Below are 18,437 nucleotides of genomic sequence, written 5' to 3'. Positions count from 1 at the left end.
CAGTGTGTGCTTATACCCACCTTGCTGCCAGTCAGTGTGTGCTTATACCCACCTTGCTGCCAGTCAGTTTGTGCACCAGTCCCTAATAGGAGTGTGTGTGTCCCTCAGTACTGCCAGTGTGCATGAATAGTTATGTGTATGCCCAGCTGCCAGTGTGTGGGCCTCATTGCTTCCATTTCCCTGCAGTCAGTGAGCGTGTGTGCCTTACTGCCACAGTGTGTGTCCCCACCTTCCCACTGTCTATTGCATATGTGTGCGCCCCACTGTGCGTGTTCCTCCCTGCAGCTGGCATTGTGCAGACATGTATTTGATGCCAGTATGTGGGTATTTCCTTTTTGCCAGACTGTGTGATTGTTTGTGAACCCCCTCTGAACAATTTGTGTGTGCAGCCCCCCCCCCCCCATTGCCAGTGTGCAGGCACTTAGCTGTAGCCAGTGTGCCTGTGTGCCTCCCTTTGACTGTTACATTGGCACCCTCCTGCTGCCAGCATGTGTGTGCCCTCACTGCCAGTGCAGGCATTTAGATTCTTCTGCTGCTAGTATGTTTGCATGTGCATTTTCCAGATGCCACTATGTGGCCACCTACCTGCTTTTCTGGAAATATCATGGGCACCTACCTCAGGGCTAACAGTGAATGCAGGGGCACCCACCATACTGTATGTTTGCAGAGGTTGATAGGTAGTAGGGCTATAATGGGCCCAAAAGCCCTCCCACCCTGCATTAAATGCAGCAAGGCTTCCTTAATTTGCGTGTCACCCCCCATTATTCCTTGAGTCAGAGTTGAAAACTCTAATTTTTGGTTTTACTTATCCATTTTTTGTGAAGCATGGGGCAAGTGAATACCTTCTGTTATAAAGAAGCCAATAACTGCCCTGCTGCATGCCAAGCCCTTGGCTACTTACACACCGTGCCTTTTTAACACGCAGACTCCACCTTTTTTCTTGTGTATGTGGGCACCCCAGCCTCTGCGACCTCCCACTCATTCAGTTTGGCCGCACATCACTGGTTTTGTTTGATAATGTGCTTCCCGTATGAGTGCATTCAGTGGAGTGCAGAGGCACCGGTGCAAGGGAAGAGGGGCCACAATGGGCTGCCATTGCTCAGTCACAGTCAGGCACTGGTCCTTGATAAAGGCAAAGGCTGCTTTGTTCAGCTCTTGTGATTCGTCATGTCTGTGGTCCTGGTTGTGTGCCATTATTCTTATACTTTTCTTATACCTTTCATCCAATCAGAACTGTCAGTTTGGTCTGTATCTGCCCAGGTTTATAGATCCTCGTTCATACATGGCCGCAGCCTATGCTGGTGCTTTTATTGTATTTTGATGTGAGTTTGTGGGCCTGTATAATGTGCCCTGGGCACTTGTAATTCCATATTCTCCTGCTTAATGGAACATCCATTCAGGGCTGGCTTTTTCTTTTCCTTGGCCCCTAGCCAGAATGAACTTGCCTCACTCCTCCCTTTCTCTGTGCGCTACTTTCACCTTTATTAAAGACATATGAGCTGCTATGAGATTTTCTGCTTTCACAGATGTCATTTACAGGAAAGATCAGGCAACACTGTATGTTTTGCTTCAATGGGCGGCCTTCATACCTAGAGAATTTTTCTTGATTAGGGCTTAGGAAGGGGGGAGATCACTTTGCTTTCTTCTTGGTCTGTAGATTTTGATCTTTAGTTTTACCATTGTGATGATGGGGCCTGTGCCCTAACTCCTAGCAACTGGCTCCATGGAATGCTGGGGCTGGAACAGTAGCTGGAGGAGGGCATATTGGCATCACTTTAATGCCAGGTCCTCGTTCAGAGACAAAATTAAGATTCACTGACGGACCTGTTGGTTCATATATATTCATAATAATATACATATAGCAGTTATCCAATGGTATAAAGCTCTGTATATGGGGCATGTGCTGTATCCACCCCCGCTTTTCCTGGTGCAGTGAACTGTGTCAATATGGCCCTGCCAACATGGCTAATATGTTTCTTCACTCCCCCCAGTATGAGAAGGAGTTTCTGCCTGCCCCTTTATATATTTCTGTGTCTGGGTGTCCTCATTATCATGCAGTGGATCAATCTGCTCCTTATTAATGTGCAGGGCCTGTCTGCTTTAGTCAAGCCATGCAACGTTCATGGATCTGAACTATTGGCAGAGCTGCTCCCTCCCTGGGAAGTGCTGTGTTATTGCTATTCTCGCAGGAACTTGTGCAGGGCAGTCCCCCCCCCCCCCATACCATTAGCAGAATAAATCACTCCAACAAAGAGAAGGGGTTAAACAAGGGCAATTGCCTTGGGCCCAGCAGAGCCGCAGGTTTAGGGAACACCTTATTGATTGTATCGGGGGAACCTATAACCATAAGATAATAGTTTGACAGTAACTATAACATCTGGGCCCTACGACCAATGAAAATAGCCCTGCAATGAGTACATGCCAAATAGGGACCATCTTTAGCAAGGACAAATCAGACTCCTTTCTTCCATTGTAACATAAAAGCAACAGACCAACGCCCTCGATAACGAAATGCTTAGAAAATTCTGTACTTACTCTTACTCTGTAAGCAAAATTAGTTTGGAATAAACATATTTTTATTAGACATGATATTCAAAATGATCTGGTAACCATTTCCTAAATAATGCATGGATTTACTTGTCCTTTAAATGAATAGTGGGGAAAAGTTTTGTGTGAAGGCTTTTTTTGGGAGGGGGGGGTTGCTGGCAGTAGCCCAATAATCAGATTGTGCAGGTTGTTGTAAACATGCTGGAAACAATACTGGCTATATACAGGTACAGCAGATGTTATCCACGATGCTCAGTAGCTGGGGTTTTTCAAGATGTCTTTCTGTAGTTTGGATCTCTGTACCTTAAGGGTAAAGACACACAGAGCTACTAGTAGCAGCTACTTTTTCACAGCTACTAAACACCAAAAATACCCTGCCATAGACAATACTGAGAATTGCCTCTGCTAAAACACATGTTGAGACTGTTATCAGCATTGTCTATTTTAGTAGCCACTACAAGTAGCAGCTACTAGTAGCTCCATGTGTCTTCATCCTAAGTCTAGTAACCGATCTTTTTCTGATCTGATTCTTAATCCTGTCTGATAGATAAGTGTTTCTCCATAATATCAGTTGGGTATCCTATTGTTTTGGCTCCATGTGGCTAGTCCTGACCAATTAGGCAGCCAAAGTTGGCCGATGTACTGCCAACATCAGAAGCTCAGCAGTCTTTTAACCTAATCTCTGAGGGAAAATAAAGCATTGTTTTATGTGGGCCCCTAAAGTTGTTTGCCAGAGCAGGAAAAAGTCACAGAGGCAGTAAAATATCATGCCATGCTTCAGCAATGCACATCTGGCCAATCAATAAGCAGGAAAAGAAATGGATATTGTTATGGGCAGTCTATTGATACAGACACGTCTGTCTGGGGCTTCCCAGGTCTGCGGGGTATAGTCTAGCGTCTGTAATAGTCTCGGCTAGGAAATATCAGTACATGAACCCCAGCTTCCTTTCATTCCTTCTAGTGGCTATTACTTCACCTTTTACTTTCTGGGTAGAGAACAAGTAGGTAATGCTACACTTCTGCCCTTTAAATAGGCTTTCCACCCCAAACTGTCTCTTTTTTTTTTTTGCATAAAGAAATGTAACTGAAAATATTGAATTTGTGTATATTGTAAATATTTTTCTTTCATTATTCAAATAGAGTTTCAGGGCGGAGATCCAAATTAAGTTCCGTCTTGTTGTTACTGGAGTATTTAGGCGAAGCCTTTGCTGTTCCAGATATTGTAGAACTACAGCTTCTGACATCCCCTCATTTGATTGTAGTTCTGAGCTATAGTCTGGCCCAACCATTTGCACTGTTCCTCTCCCAGTAATAGATGCCCAGTGCCCACCCTGCCCCTCTCAGTACTGGGCAGCACCCTTCCTGCTCCTTCCAGCCTAATGCAGTGCCCATTTGGCATTCACTGGTACATCTCATTCCCAGGGATTGGCATGTTAGTATGTCCTAGCTGAAGATAGCAGATGCACCGTCTGTCTGCTCCTATTAATATGTGCAGCCTTCATTTCTGACAGTTAATAATGTCCTATTTCTGTGCTTCCTTCCAGCCTGTACACTGCCTGCTAATAACTTGTGTGCCTCCTTCTCTGATCCCTGTGAAGTCCAATAATATTAAAATGCAGTGTCTGCCTTTTCCAATTAGGTGTTGTGCATTTTTCTATTTACCAAGGCATGATGGTGCATAACAGGTCATAATATTCTATCCTGCTAGTCTAATGAAAAATTCAACAAGTGAAAAACATAATTCCCTATAATTCAGAATTTCTAGAAATGATCACTAAAATATAGTATTTATAAATGTATTATTTATATAAACATACCCACCTATACACCCCCAAGCTTAGCTTTGTGCTTTGGCTCCATGACCATGAGAAGTTTAAGGAGCACTGAATGTGTCAGTCAGGCTGGGCTGGGGGAGTGCAATCCCCTGACAGGCTGCCGGGTTGTTTACTTTTGAATTCTGGCCTTTTTTGTAAGATTGTGCTGCCCCCTATCCAGTTTGATTGACAGATCTGGTAGTCCTGGAATTACACTGCTGGCATGTCTGTGTTTCCCAGTGGGCTGGAGGTGCACAATAGGGGGAATTTGTAAAATAACACTGCCCTGGTACTCTGTCTTGTGGTATTTTGCTGGCATAAAGATGGGCCGAAAGCAACTTATTCTTTGTCAGGAAGAGCGACAGCGGCTGTGTGACCATGGGCGAGGGACCCTTTAGTCTCGCTCTATGATAGTTGTTTGACATCATTCTCACTTAGAGATGACTCCCTCACCTTTTAAATACTAAAAAGAATCATCTTTTTTTTATCTCTGCTGATAAGTTGAATGCACCCTTCTAATAATATTAGTCCCACCATCAAAAAGCTGACTAGTGTATACTGAAATAAAACTATTTTTTGAGACATTTAGCTCTTTAAACTCCTGTTAATAATTAATAGAATTGGTCTCTTCCATCTGTTCCTCTGGGAAATGATTGGTTTCCCATTGTTTCTCTTTTCCTTCTCTCTGATATTCTGCACTTGACTTTACTTCACATTCCTATTCCTTCCCTTTCCCATTTCTATCATGTTGGGAGGAATAGGTATGACTATACTTCCTTCACTTATTTATTTATATATGGGTATATGTTATGTCTGTGCATTTATGCTTCCTAGTCTGCTATGTCATATTATTGCAGGTAATATAAATGTGTTATGGATATTTACATCCATTCTTGCTTTGAAATGTAGCTTTGCCCATACTATCTTCCCAATAATCATATGGATGAGCTCTATGCATGTGCTTCCCTCCTTCCCTGTAATATATATATGTTTGTGTAAAGACCCTACACCCTTCTGCACTTTCTGGGTCTATACATCCATTATTCATAGTACTTGTTCAGTATGTCTATACTGTCTAACTTCTCAGGTGCCCATTTTCAGCTGCATAGATATGTATATTCTATATCCTTTCTTCCCAATAATATGTTTGCAGTATTAGTACCTGCTTCCAGATGTGTATGTGCTAATTTCTTTTTTACATCCTTCTATACCATAAATCCATATGTACTTGTCTTGTCACCATACTTCTATTCATCCCATGAATGTGCATGTGTTCCATAGTTACTTCTTTACTCCTACTGATATTGCTTGGCCCTAACTCCCTGCTTCCTGCTAATATATCAGTGCTAGAACTGCACATCCATTCCCTCCTTTCCATCCAATAATAACCTACTATTAATGCATATATCCATTCTACTTTCCTTCCTTGACAACAGTATTTATGTTCTTTGTCAAAATATCCACTCTTCCTATTAGTATGTGTCTAACCATCCTTACCCCCTGGCAGTATGTGAGTGCAGTATCTGTACATCTTTTAGTTCCAGTAATATTCATTTTCCATATCTGTGCATCCTTTCTTCTCAGCATTATGTCCTGTCCCTGTGGCTGTTTCTCATTCCCTTCCACTAAAGAGATTATTAATGACTACCTTCTCTCATGGTTCTCTCAGCACCAAGGCAGTGTAGAAGAGGTGCGGCAGGGAACTGATAATTTACTTTTACTGAAAAAAGTAGAAATGCCCCACAATCTTAAGGGGGAAGACACACGGAGCTACTTAGTAGCAGATACCTGTCGCGGCCACTAAGGGCAGTGGCACACAGGGTGATAAGTTGGAGTGCGACAAATCTTCGTTGTCGTGGGCGATTAATCTCCCCGCAATGCCTTCCCACCGGCTAGAATGTAAATTGTCAGTGGGATGGCATACGCGTCGCTGCAATGTCCCAAAGTCGCCAAAGTTTCCTCTCAAGACAACTTCGGCCCACTGCCCTAAATGTTTGGATGCCACTAAATACAGGTTTAAATCTAATCTGAGGCGGGGAGGAGGGGGTTGGGCAGGCAGCGAGGGGCCCCTTGGGCATGTGGGGGCCCATGGAGCGGCAGCCCTGGTTGGCCCTGCACCTCCCAGTGACTCTGATAGCACTTATATCATTGTAGAACTGCAGCTTCCAGCATTCCTCTACTGGCTAATCTGTTGGATTCTACAATAGCTGTATGTAGTACTGCACTTATTTACATTACTGTCATATTCACATCATTATGCCATTGTGAGCGCATCATTTCTTATATATTGCCTATACAGACAAAATGCAACAGTGGCTTGATCTATTCGTTAGAGGAAGAGTATTCCAGGGCATCTCCCCGGAGTACTCTATATATTAACCAGTGAGATGCCACAATGGGTGTGTGCAGTATCTTACAGCCTGTAAATATGCTACAGTATATGTGTCCTCCAGTCAGGCTTGCTGAGAGCATTGCATCATTTTGCTGAGTGCTTTTAATAGCTTGAGTGGTTGAAAAATTCCTCAGGGAATCCCTTGACAATCTGATCTGGCCTGACTTCTTTCTTTAGTCTTTACTATTAAGTCTTGATTAAGTTTGAAAAACCAAAATGTAGTCTCTGTTTCTGTTCTTTTCTTGTTTTAATATGACTTCCATAAACTGCTTTATCTATAGGCAGAGATGTTTTTAGAGGGCTCCATAGAAGCAGTATGTAGGAATTGCATTGATATCTCAGTTATTCTCTGTATAGTTGGGAGAGATGGTGCCTATAGTAGCAGTGGGGGGATAATAGCCTCTGGGAAGGGACTGGGGCTGTGGGATAGCAGGTATAGTAGGGAGAGATGGTGCCTATAGTAGCAGTGGGGGGATAATAGCCTCTGGGAAGGGACTGGGGCTGTGGGATAGCAGGTATAGTAGGGAGAGATGGTGCCTATAGTAGCAGTGGGGGGATAATAGCCTCTGGGAAGGGACGGGGGCTGTGGGATAGCAGGTATAGTAGGGAGAGATGGTGCCTATAGTAGCAGTGGGGGGATAATAGCCTCTGGGAAGGGACTGTGGCACAGCAGGTATAGTAGGGAGAGATGGTGCCTATAGTAGCAGTGGGATAATAGCCTCTGGGAAGGGACTGTGGCTGTGGGATAGCAGGTATAGTAAGGAGAGATGGTGCCTATAGTAGCAGTGGGATAATAGCCTCTGGGAAGGGACTGGGGCTGTGGGATAGCAGGTATAGTAGGGAGAGAGGGTGCCTATAGTAGCAGTGAAGGGATAATAGCCTCTGGGAAGGGACTGTGGCTGTGGGATAGCAGGTATAGTAGGGAGAGATGGTGCCTATAGTAGCAGTGGGGGGATAATAGCCTCTGGGAAGGGACTGTGGCTGTGGGATAGCAGGTATAGTAGGGAGAGATGGTGCCTATAGTAGCAGTGGGGGGATAATAGCATCTGGGAAGGGACTGTGGCTGTGGGATAGCAGGTATAGTAGGGAGAGATGGTGCCTATAGTAGCAGTGGGATAATAGCCTCTGGGAAGGTGGGATATCAGATATAGTAGGGAGAGTTGGTGCCTATAGTAGCAGAAGAAAGTACATTTTCTATAAGGATAAATTATTCCTCTGCAAAGTCTGCTTGCAGTCCCCAGGCCCCACATTACTAACTAAGACAAACCTGGCCGTACCTATAAATCAGTACATATTGTAGAGCTTTGCATGGGTGTCCTAGTAGAGTACCGTAACTCCATAAATCACATGACCAAGCCTGGAGAGGAGCTTGTTGGAGCCTTGTAAAGAATTGGAGGGGGTCCTAGAGCCAAGATCATGGAAGGATGAAAAGAGCTCTTAGTTTAATAGTTTTATATTTGCACTCATTAGTCTGTGCCAGGCCCACTGTAATTTAACCTTCTGCTGAAGCAGGTCAGACGAGAGAGGCCTAATTGGCAAGCTTTAGATGTTGGATAGAGCGTAATAGAGTGTGATCTGTCAGCCTTGAAAATGAGAAAGTTCCAGCAAAGGAAGCAAAAATGGTATCCACCTAGAAAGCTTTATGGAGTTCTTCTTTAGATGATTTGTTGGAGTGTTTGTATCAAATTTAAGTATCTTAAACTTGTGGCTCTCTCACTTTAATGAAATAAAGCTTCCAGCGTCCTCTGACAACCAACAATCAGCTCTTGCTCCTCAGTGAGGCCGACTATTCCTGCAAAGTATAGGATATTTTAGTCCAAGTCCAAAATGCGAAATCATCTAATAATTTGTGCTATTATTAGTGAAATTATAGGAAAAAACACTGCATTCTGGGTATCATGGAGAATTTGTGATATTGTGATTTGATATTTAGAGCTTTTCACATAGTCCTTATTTGATAAAGGAGCCCTAGAATGTTTCCATCTTTGTCCTAATGACATGAGGTTAGACAGCCCTGAGCATGAGAGCTTACAATCTATTAGGTAATCAACCTCTATCTGGACAGGAGTACTAGCAACTATTCTATAGTAGGAATAATATGTGTCCTTTCCATAAGCGCAGAGCAAAGTGTTCTTCATCTTTGGATCTTAGTACCTGGGAGTTATGAATGTACTTGAGCCACTTGATCCTCGGCAGGTCTTGCCATAAGAAGGAGTAATAGTTGTGCTGGCTCACAGTGTTCCTTCATACACTTACACTTTCAGCGATATACTGGTCTTTACAGCAAGTGGCCAGTGACCTCTGTATTTCTGTTATATGCTTTGGGACACCCAGTATACTGTTACTCACAGTTTTATGGTTTAGATTACCGGTACTTCTGTAAAATTCTGCTTGACAAAACATTGTTTATCTATTATAATCTGAAAAAAGTACAGCACTCCCATAAGCAGCTTTCACCCATGAGATCTCGTTGCATGCAAAGTGCATAGCCTGTATTTCTGTATATTTGCAGCAAAAAGCTATCTGGACCTGTTTAATGTACTGTATGTGGTTCTGGAAACTGCAGCCTGACAAGGCAATATTCTATGTAATGAGTTTATGCAGCCTGTATCTCTGCAACATGTGTCCTTACTCACAGCAGCCTGCAAAGTGTCCATATACAGAGCCTCCTGCAATTCATGCCCATATACAGAGCCAACTCATGCCCATATACAGAGCCAACTCATGCCCATATACAGAGCCAACTCATGCCCATATACAGAGCCAACTCATGCCCATATACAGAGCCACCTGTAACTCATGCCCATATACAGAGCCAACTCATACCCATATACAGAGCCAACTCATGCCCATATACAGAGCCAACTCATGCCCATATACAGAGCCAACTCATGCCCATATACAGAGCCACCTGTAACTCATGCCCATATACAGAGCCAACTCATGCCCATATACAGAGCCACCTAAAACTCATGTTCACATACAGCAACATGCATATACAAATAATATTAGTACAGGTATGGGACCTGTTATCCATAATGCTCGGGACCTGGGGTTTTCCGGATAAGGGATCTTTCCGTAATTTGGATCTCCATAACTTAAGTCTGCTAAATATCATTTAAATATTGAATAAACCCAATAGGTTTGTTTTGCATCCAATAAGGATTAATTATATCTTAGTTGGGATCAAGTACAGGTACTGTTTTATTATTACAGAGAAAAGGGAATCATTTAACCATTAAATAAACCCAATAGGGCTGTTCTGCCCCAATAAGGGGTAATTATATCTTAGTTGGGATCAAGTACAGGTACTGTTTTATTATTACAGAGAAAAGGGAATCATTTAACCATTAAATAAACCCAATAGGGCTGTTCTGCCCCAATAAGGATTAATTATATCTTAGTTGGGATCAAGTACAAGGTACTGTTTTATTATTACAGAGAAAAGGGAATCATTTAACCATTAAATAAACCCAATAGGGCTGTTCTGCCCCCAATAAGGGGTAATTATATCTTAGTTGGGATCAAGTACAAGGTACTGTTTTATTATTACAGAGAAAAGGGAATCATTTAACCATGAAATAAACCCAATAGGGCTGTTCTGCCCCAATAAGGATTAATTATATCTTAGTTGGGATCAAGTACAAGGTACTGTTTTATTATTACAGAGAAAAGGGAATAATTTAACCATTAAATAAACCCAATAGGGTTGTTCTGCCCCCAATAAGGGGTAATTATATCTTAGTTGGGATCAAGTACAAGGTACTGTTTTATTATTACAGAGAAAAGGGAATCATTTAACCATTAAATAAACCCAATAGGGCTGTTCTGCCCCCAATAAGGGGTAATTATATCTTAGTTGGGATCAAGTACAGGTACTGTTTTATTATTACAGAGAAAAGGGAATCATTTAACCATGAAATAAACCCAATAGGGCTGTTCTGCCCCAATAAGGGGTAATTATATCTTAGTTGGAATCAAGTACAAGGTACTGTTTTATTATTACAGCGAAAAAGGAAATCATTTTTAAAAATTAGAATTATTTGCTTATAATGGAGTCTATGGGAGATGGTCTTTCTGTAATTCAGAACTTTCTGGATAATGGGTTTCCAGATAAGGGATCCCATACCTGTATATAGTAATATTAGTAACATTTGCCAGACCCACTGAGTAGCTTTTGCAAATGATAAAGTTAATTCAATGATACTGTGTTTTAATTTAATATCCTCTTTTTTTACTGGAAGCAACATGTGCACAGCACAATAAAGAGAGCTTTCAGTGGTTGGGCGGCCATGGGAGTATCAATAATACTTAGCATTGTACCGCGGGCATCTTCCGAGAGTTCCTCGATCCTTCATTATGAGGTCACTATGGTGACAGAACGTTCCTTCGGTTGACTTGGCAACCGTATGAATTAGAGTCTGATACAAATTTCCCGGTAGGATCCCTTGACTCCCCACCAAAGCTGCAAAATGTAAAGAAGTACCAGATAATAATTATTGTTTATTTCCATTTTTGGCTTCTCTGATGTTTGGAAGCAGCGTCCCAGCTAGGAGATTAACTTTTTCTTGGCACCAGATTGACGCTTGTTTTGTTGCTGGAGTTCAGAGGTTAGCTCTCCCTCCATGGGCTCGCCTGCTTTCTTTATTAAGAGGCTCTGGAACATTTCATTTGAAGATCTCCCTTGTTTCAGTATTGTTTCCCTCCTGGTCCAAACAGATCCATTTCCTTCTTCAGTAAAGAGCAGATTATCCTCTGTTTTTCTATCTGTACAGGTGGCACAGAAACAGGGTTGTTCACTTTAAAATTAACTTTTAGTTTGAGGTAGAGAGTGATATTATAAGATAAATTTGCAATTCCTTCCTTTTTTATTATTTGTGGTTTTTGAGCTATTAAGCTGTTTGTTCAGCATTTCTTTAGTTTGGTTTTTTTTTAGCAATTATCAGGTTGCTAGGGTTTAGATTACCTTAGCAACCAGGCAGTGACTTGATTAAGAGACTGATATATTTATAGGAGAGGGCCTGAATTGAAAAATAAGTAATAGAAAGTTACATCAACAATACAATTGTAGCATTTAGAACAATAGTTTTTTTTTGGCTCCTGGGGTCAGTGACCCCCATTTGAAAGTTGGAAAGAGAAGAATGGAGACCTGTTGTAAAAGTTGCTTAGAATTTGCCATTCTATAACATACTATAAGTTAACTTAGAGGTAGACCACACCTTTAAAGAGGATATCCACCCAATAACTATTTTATTATAAGAATATATAATTCTGAACAACTTTCTAATATCCATTCATTAAACGTGTTCAGTAGTCAGGAGCGGGCCGAGCCGACCGGGCGCCCTAGGCACCTCGCGGCTACCTCGCCCCTGCACCACTTTATCGCACCCCCCCGTGTGTGGTTTGACGCACATGCGCAGTTCAGCGAGGGGGCGGGGCGCGACGCGGTGTGCGATGCGGCGCAACGCAAAACTGTACTAGGGGTAGGCAGGAGAGGCTGCTGCCTGGCGCCCCCCAATCATTGCGCCCTAGGCAGCTGCCTCTTCTGCCTACCCCTAGTTCCGGCCCTGTCAGTAGTTATTTGTAGAAGTAGTTTCAGCTGAGAGCAGTTTTCTTATCCCTTTTTGTTCTCTGGTTCTGACTCTTGCAACAATGTAGCAGCATAAGTCAGTTTACTTCCAGGTCTGTCAATTTACTGTTTCTGCTACAATGATTCTGAAGTCAGGCCCAGAAGGGCAGAGAATACAAACATATCTTCAAGCTGGGCTTTTTAGGTATATCTAGGAGAGCAATAAGTACTTTCCCCCATATTTCTCCCTCAGTGGTGTTTAGGATGAGCAGTTCTTGCCACTGCTACAAGCCCCCACCCCACAGTTTGAGAACTATTGCTTTAGAACAGTGCTGTCCAACTTCTTACATGCAGCGGGGCCATTATATAGCATACAGTATGTTGGAGGACCTGATTAAATTAAAGTGATGATGTTATATAATGAAATTTAGGGAGCCTCTGAGCAGACTGAGACCATAAAAATTCTTCAGTGTGGGGGGGGAGGGGGCAAGGTCCTCACGTCGGACAACTCTGCTTTGGAAAATATTTAATGGGCAACCAAAGCTGGAGTGATGCATTATTTCCATAGTATTATGGTGTAGCTGCTTTACCAGTCTTTAGGCGATTTTATTGCCTGTTGTATGTGCCTGGGGGTGCCGCCTGCCAGGGTCCATGCTTCCAGTACAAATGTGCCCAATCCAGGCATGTACACATGTGCCCAATCCAGGCATGTACACATGTGCCCAATCCAGGCATGTACACATGTGCCCAATCCAGGCATGTACACATGTGCCCAGTCCAGGCATGTACATGATGCCAACAAACAGCCCAGCAGCCAGTAAAGTATGAGAGTGGCAGGATCAGGGGCAAACATTTGGCTTTTAAAGAAGACGACAGGATCCTGTCTGTAAAATCAAATATTGTGAGATAATAATGGAAGCATTGTACTTGGGTGCAATTACTACTTTGTTATTAATCCTATTTTTACAGAATACTGTAAGTCACACTGGTGTCTTGACCTATTTTCTTTATCAAAATGGTTCTGCTGCAACATCAGCTTTGTTCCTATATGCAATTTCATTTAAAGAACAATAAAAAGGTAGAATTCCTGAAAAGTACCAATTAGTTAGGGCAACTAGTGAGTCTAGTCCAGTGGTTCTTAACCTTCCTTATGCTGCGACCCTTTTATACAGTTCCTGATGTTGTGGTGACCCCAAACCATAAAATTATTCCTAAGACCATTGGAAATATGTGTTTCCCGATGGTCTTAGGCGACCCCTGTGAAAGAGTTGTTTGACCCCCAAAGGGGTCCCGACCCACAGGTTGAGAACCTCTGGTTTAGTCACTCCTTAAACCCCTGCCCGGTGCCCTTACTTTTTCAAAAATACACCAGCCCAGGGTGATACAAAGAGAAGAATCGCTGGCCTGGGGCCTAAAGTGAGTTACTAGAATTACTGGGGGTACCTAACAACCTGGTACCCCCCAGGGATCCTACCTTTTCTTGCCTTTTAAATGATCTGTACCTTACTAAATGACTTATACAGTAATACTACAGGTATGGGACCTGTTATCCATAATGCTTGGGACCTGGGGTTTTCCTGATAAGGGGTCTGCCAGTAGTCTGGATCTCCATATGTTAAGTCTACTAAAAAATAGGGATTCACAGAATCCAGGATTTGGTTCGGATTCAGTCATATTCGCCTTTTTCAGCAGGATTCAGATTTGACCGAATCCTTACACTTAAAACCATGTGACTTTTTGTCATATAAACATAGAAAACATATATAAACATATAAATAGTTAAAAATTTGTAACCACGAGCTGCTTGCGCAGTTCTCTTCAAACCTTCCATAGCCTCATTTACATATGCAAATTTGGATTTGGTTCAATATTGGGGTGAATTTTTTATGAAGAATTCAGGGTTCGGCCGAAACCTTAAAAAAGTGAACTTGGTGTATCCCTACTAAAAATTATTTAAACATTAAATAAACCCAATAGAAGTGCTTTGCCTCCAATAAGGGGTAATTATATCTTAGTTGGGATCAAGTACAGGTACTGTTTTATTATTACAGAGAAAAGGGAATCATTTAACCATTAAATAAACCCAATAGGGCTGTTCTGCCCCCAATAAGGGGTAATTATATCTTAGTTGGGATCAAGTACAGGTACTGTTTTATTATTACAGGTATGGGATCTGTTATCCGTAAACACATTATCCAGAAAGTTCCAAATTATGGAAAGGCCATCTCCCATAGACTCCATTATAAGCAGATAATTCAAATTTTTACAAATGATTCCTTTTTCTCTGTAATAATAAAACAGTACCTGTACTTGATCCCAACTAAGATATAATTACCCCTTATTGGGGGAGAACAGCCCTATTGGGTTTATTTAATGGTTAAATGATTCCCTTTTCTCTGTAATAATAAAACAGTACCTGTACTTGATCCCAACTAAGATATAATTACCCCTTATTGGGGGCAGATCAGCCCTATTGGGTTTATTTAATGGTTAAATGATTCCCTTTTCTCTGTAATAATAAAACAGTACCTGTACTTGATCCCAACTAAGATATAATTACCCCTTATTGGGGACAGAACAATCCTATTGGGTTTATTTCATGGTTAAATGATTCCCTTTTCTCTGTAATAATAAAACAGTACCTGTACTTGATCCCAACTAAGATATAATTACCCCTTATTGGGGGAGAACAGCCCTATTGGGTTTATTTAATGGTTAAATGATTCCCTTTTCTCTGTAATAATAAAACAGTACCTGTACTTGATCCCAACTAAGATATAATTACCCCTTATTGGGGGAGAACAGCCCTATTGGGTTTATTTAATGGTTAAATGATTCCCTTTTCTCTGTAATAATAAAACAGTACCTGTACTTGATCCCAACTAAGATATAATTACCCCTTATTGGGGGCAGAACAGCCCTATTGGGTTTATTTAATGGTTAAATGATTCCCTTTTCTCTGTAATAATAAAACAGTACCTGTACTTGATCCCAAACAATCTTGTTGGGTTTAAATTATGTTTAAATTATTTTTTAGCAGACTTTAGGTATGGAGATCCAAATTATGGAAAGATCCCTTATCCAAAAAGCCCTGGGTCCTGAGCATTCTGGATAACAGGTCCAATACCTGTACAGCGAAAAAGGAAACCATTTTTAAAAATGTGAATTATTTGATTAAAATGGAGTCTATGGAAGATGGCACTCCTATAATTTGGAGCTGTCTGGATAAAGGATTCCCTGATAGTGGATGACATACCTTTACTTATAGTTCCTAATTTAGGATATTGCCTATTTATGCATCACTTTGACTGGTCAGGTCCTTTTGGTAAGTAAAAAAGATAATTAAATATAAGTTATATATATTTTTATTAGGGAAATTCATAGAGAAACAAAAAATAAAGTTATAGTAGCCTTAAAAACCCTTTAAAAACTGGATATTAGAAGAAAACGGTAGCTGGTTTTTTTATTTGAGTGCAGGAGAGGTCGCCAGCTTACTGCAAGGGTTAAACGTTCCTGCTAAGAGAAGCAGCACAAATCCTTTCTGCATTTAACTCCTAGAAGCCCCGGCCATCACTGCCACTTATTACCCCTTGAGAAGAGGAGCAGGCAAAATCCTTGCTTATTTCATTTTTAGCCAAAATACTCTGGCCGACAGATCCTGCTCGAGATGTCAGTGCGTCTCCGGTAATTGCTGCTGGAGGAGCCGAGTTCATTTTCAAATGAAGCTGCATGATTTATACCAGATCTGAATCAATGTCTTGATGGGTTTCAGCGCTGCCACTAAATATGTAAATCCCTTCCCTTAAAGATCTGCAGGAAGGGAAAGCTGCGCCTGGAAAGGATTCCTCCGCCTGGGGATGGAGATTACACAGAGCCGCCACATCCTGCTCTTTCTCTGCTCCTCATATCTCTGGCCTGGCATCAATGGGCTCATGAATATCCCACTGCAGCCCCCGGGGGGGGTAACCTTGTGCAGGGGGGCATATAAATAGCAAAAAGAAAAGCTGGAATGGAATTGGGTGTGAGTCTGTGTTCCCCATGATACTGGAGAGAGCTTAATCTTAAGTAGAGAAATTGTATAAATATATGTATATATTCTGCAGAGATGGGTACTGAGGTACCGGGGTAAGAGTCTATAATGGAACCAACTAACTATTATTTGAACTATTTAAGTCTTAGTTAGATGAGAGAGTTTCAGAGTAGATTCGGCCAAAACCGAACCCAGCCAGAAAAGGCAGAATCCTGGCCGAATACCAAACCGGATCCTGGATTCGGTCCATCCCTAGTTTCAAATTATGTCATAAAAAGAGAGGGCTGCTGTATTGGCCTGGATATAAAGCAGCCCTGTCATAGAAGAGATACCTTGCCCTTTACTGGTTTCAAACAGGCTGCTGTAAGTTAGAAAGCCTTCATATTAATGATCAGCTCAGACTGAAGTTGGCCTTGCCCATGTGCATGTCTCTGCCCATGTATGTTTGTACCCTGTAGTAAGATGTTGCCCAAGAGAAGTGGCAGTCTGTGCCCAGTAAAGTCTCATGAAGCGGCCAGAGCAAATACCGTGCAATAGATGGGGCACTTGAACACCACACCACTCTGTCCCAGCCGGGGGTATAAATATGGACAATAGCCAAAAAATACAAGGTTCCTTGGCAGGTCTGTATCTGTTAAACAATAGCCCCTCCCCACAGGGCCCCTGCCCCCTTACCCATGCACCGATGGCTGCTCATTAAAGTCCTGGGTCCCTCCACTCCAGCCAAGTTGCACAGAGGAGTTGGCAGTCTCCCTCAGCAGGGATTTAGTTTTAATTTGGGGGATTTAGTTCTCTCTTAACCTTTTTCTCAGGACACCCAAATTAAGTTTTGGTTTAAAAATCATTATTTGTCATTGACTGTTGCAGCACACATTTTCAAGCAGGTACTACTGGTATCACTGGGCTGGGGGCAACCCTCTCCCACTTTCCTAGTAGTAATGAATACTGATATATCTATAAAAGGAGAATTCCACCCAAGCAGAACTTGAGCTTTTAAAAAGTAAACATAATTTCAAGCAACTTTGCAATATACATCAATTAAAAAATATGCAGCCTTTTCATGATTTTTAATGTAATGAAGTGGTTTGGAACAGTTACCTAAGCCCCGCCCCCTGTTCCCCTGCTGATTTGGTTGGCAGTATTTGGCAGTAGTCTACTATCCTCAAATGGTTTAAACAAGTAAGTAAGGGGAGCACTCACCAGGATAGTAACCCATATATCAGTCGCCCGTGCTACCACGCCTCCAAACGCCCCCAATCCAGGCGAACTTGAGCAACAGTAGAGAAGGAATTAAGTGGAGCACTGGGTTCTCTCTCATTAAAAACACTTCTTTATTATTTCCATTATTAAAAACATAACAGAGAGCCTTGCTTAACGCGTTTCATGGCAACATGCCACTTCCTCAGAAGCCATATCAGTGACCCAAAGCATATGTGTATGTGTCTATTTACACATGGGTGCTTTGGGTCACTGATATGGCTTCTGAGGAAGGGGCATGTTGCCATGAAACGCGTTAAGCAAGGCTCTCTGTTATGTTTTTAATAATGGAAATAATAAAGAAGTGTTTTTAATGAGAGAGAACCCAGTGCTCCGCTTATTTCCTTCTCTACTATCCTCAGCCTGCAATAAGGAAAGGACCATCGCAGTGCAATGCATTGTGGGTTATGTAGTTCCTGCATGCTGTCTGTAAGCTGTGTAGAAGTTACCATGTCAGTGTTTTAGTCCCTCCTCTTTTGTCAGGATTTGAAATGATACAGAAAGAGAAGAACTGTTTTGCAGCTGGATTTCAGCACATACAAATGGTATTTATTCATAATTTTTGAAGGAACAGATTACACTGATAGGTATATTAGGGGTGTAGTGTGGGGCTCTTAAACAAATTTTGGTTTGGAAGCTGGAGTTCCCCTTTAATTTCCATAGGATTGTGTCAGTATCACTTTAAGATTAAATGCAGTTTTCTTCTTTTTGGCTTTGGTGCCTCTGGCTTTGCTTAACTTTCTCCACCTCTCTGCTAAACGATCCTATTAATATCAGGCTGCCAATTCAGAGACTGTTCTAATCAATGCAAGTTGCTGGGCTGCCCTG

The 18,437-nt window shown here is 41.9% G+C and overlaps 1 protein-coding gene across 2 annotated transcripts in view; it reads left to right on the top strand.

Moving 5' to 3' along the window:
- srgap3 (SLIT-ROBO Rho GTPase activating protein 3) overlaps nucleotides 1-18,437 on the top strand; it is a 96,032-nt gene that overhangs the window by 956 nt on the left and 76,639 nt on the right. The gene's annotated exons all lie outside the window — the stretch shown is intronic.

Source organism: Xenopus tropicalis, chromosome 4 (assembly GCF_000004195.4).
Source record: "Xenopus tropicalis strain Nigerian chromosome 4, UCB_Xtro_10.0, whole genome shotgun sequence".
NCBI classification, from domain to species: Eukaryota; Metazoa; Chordata; class Amphibia; order Anura; family Pipidae; genus Xenopus; species Xenopus tropicalis.
This window is presented reverse-complemented; position numbering and strand designations above follow the sequence as displayed.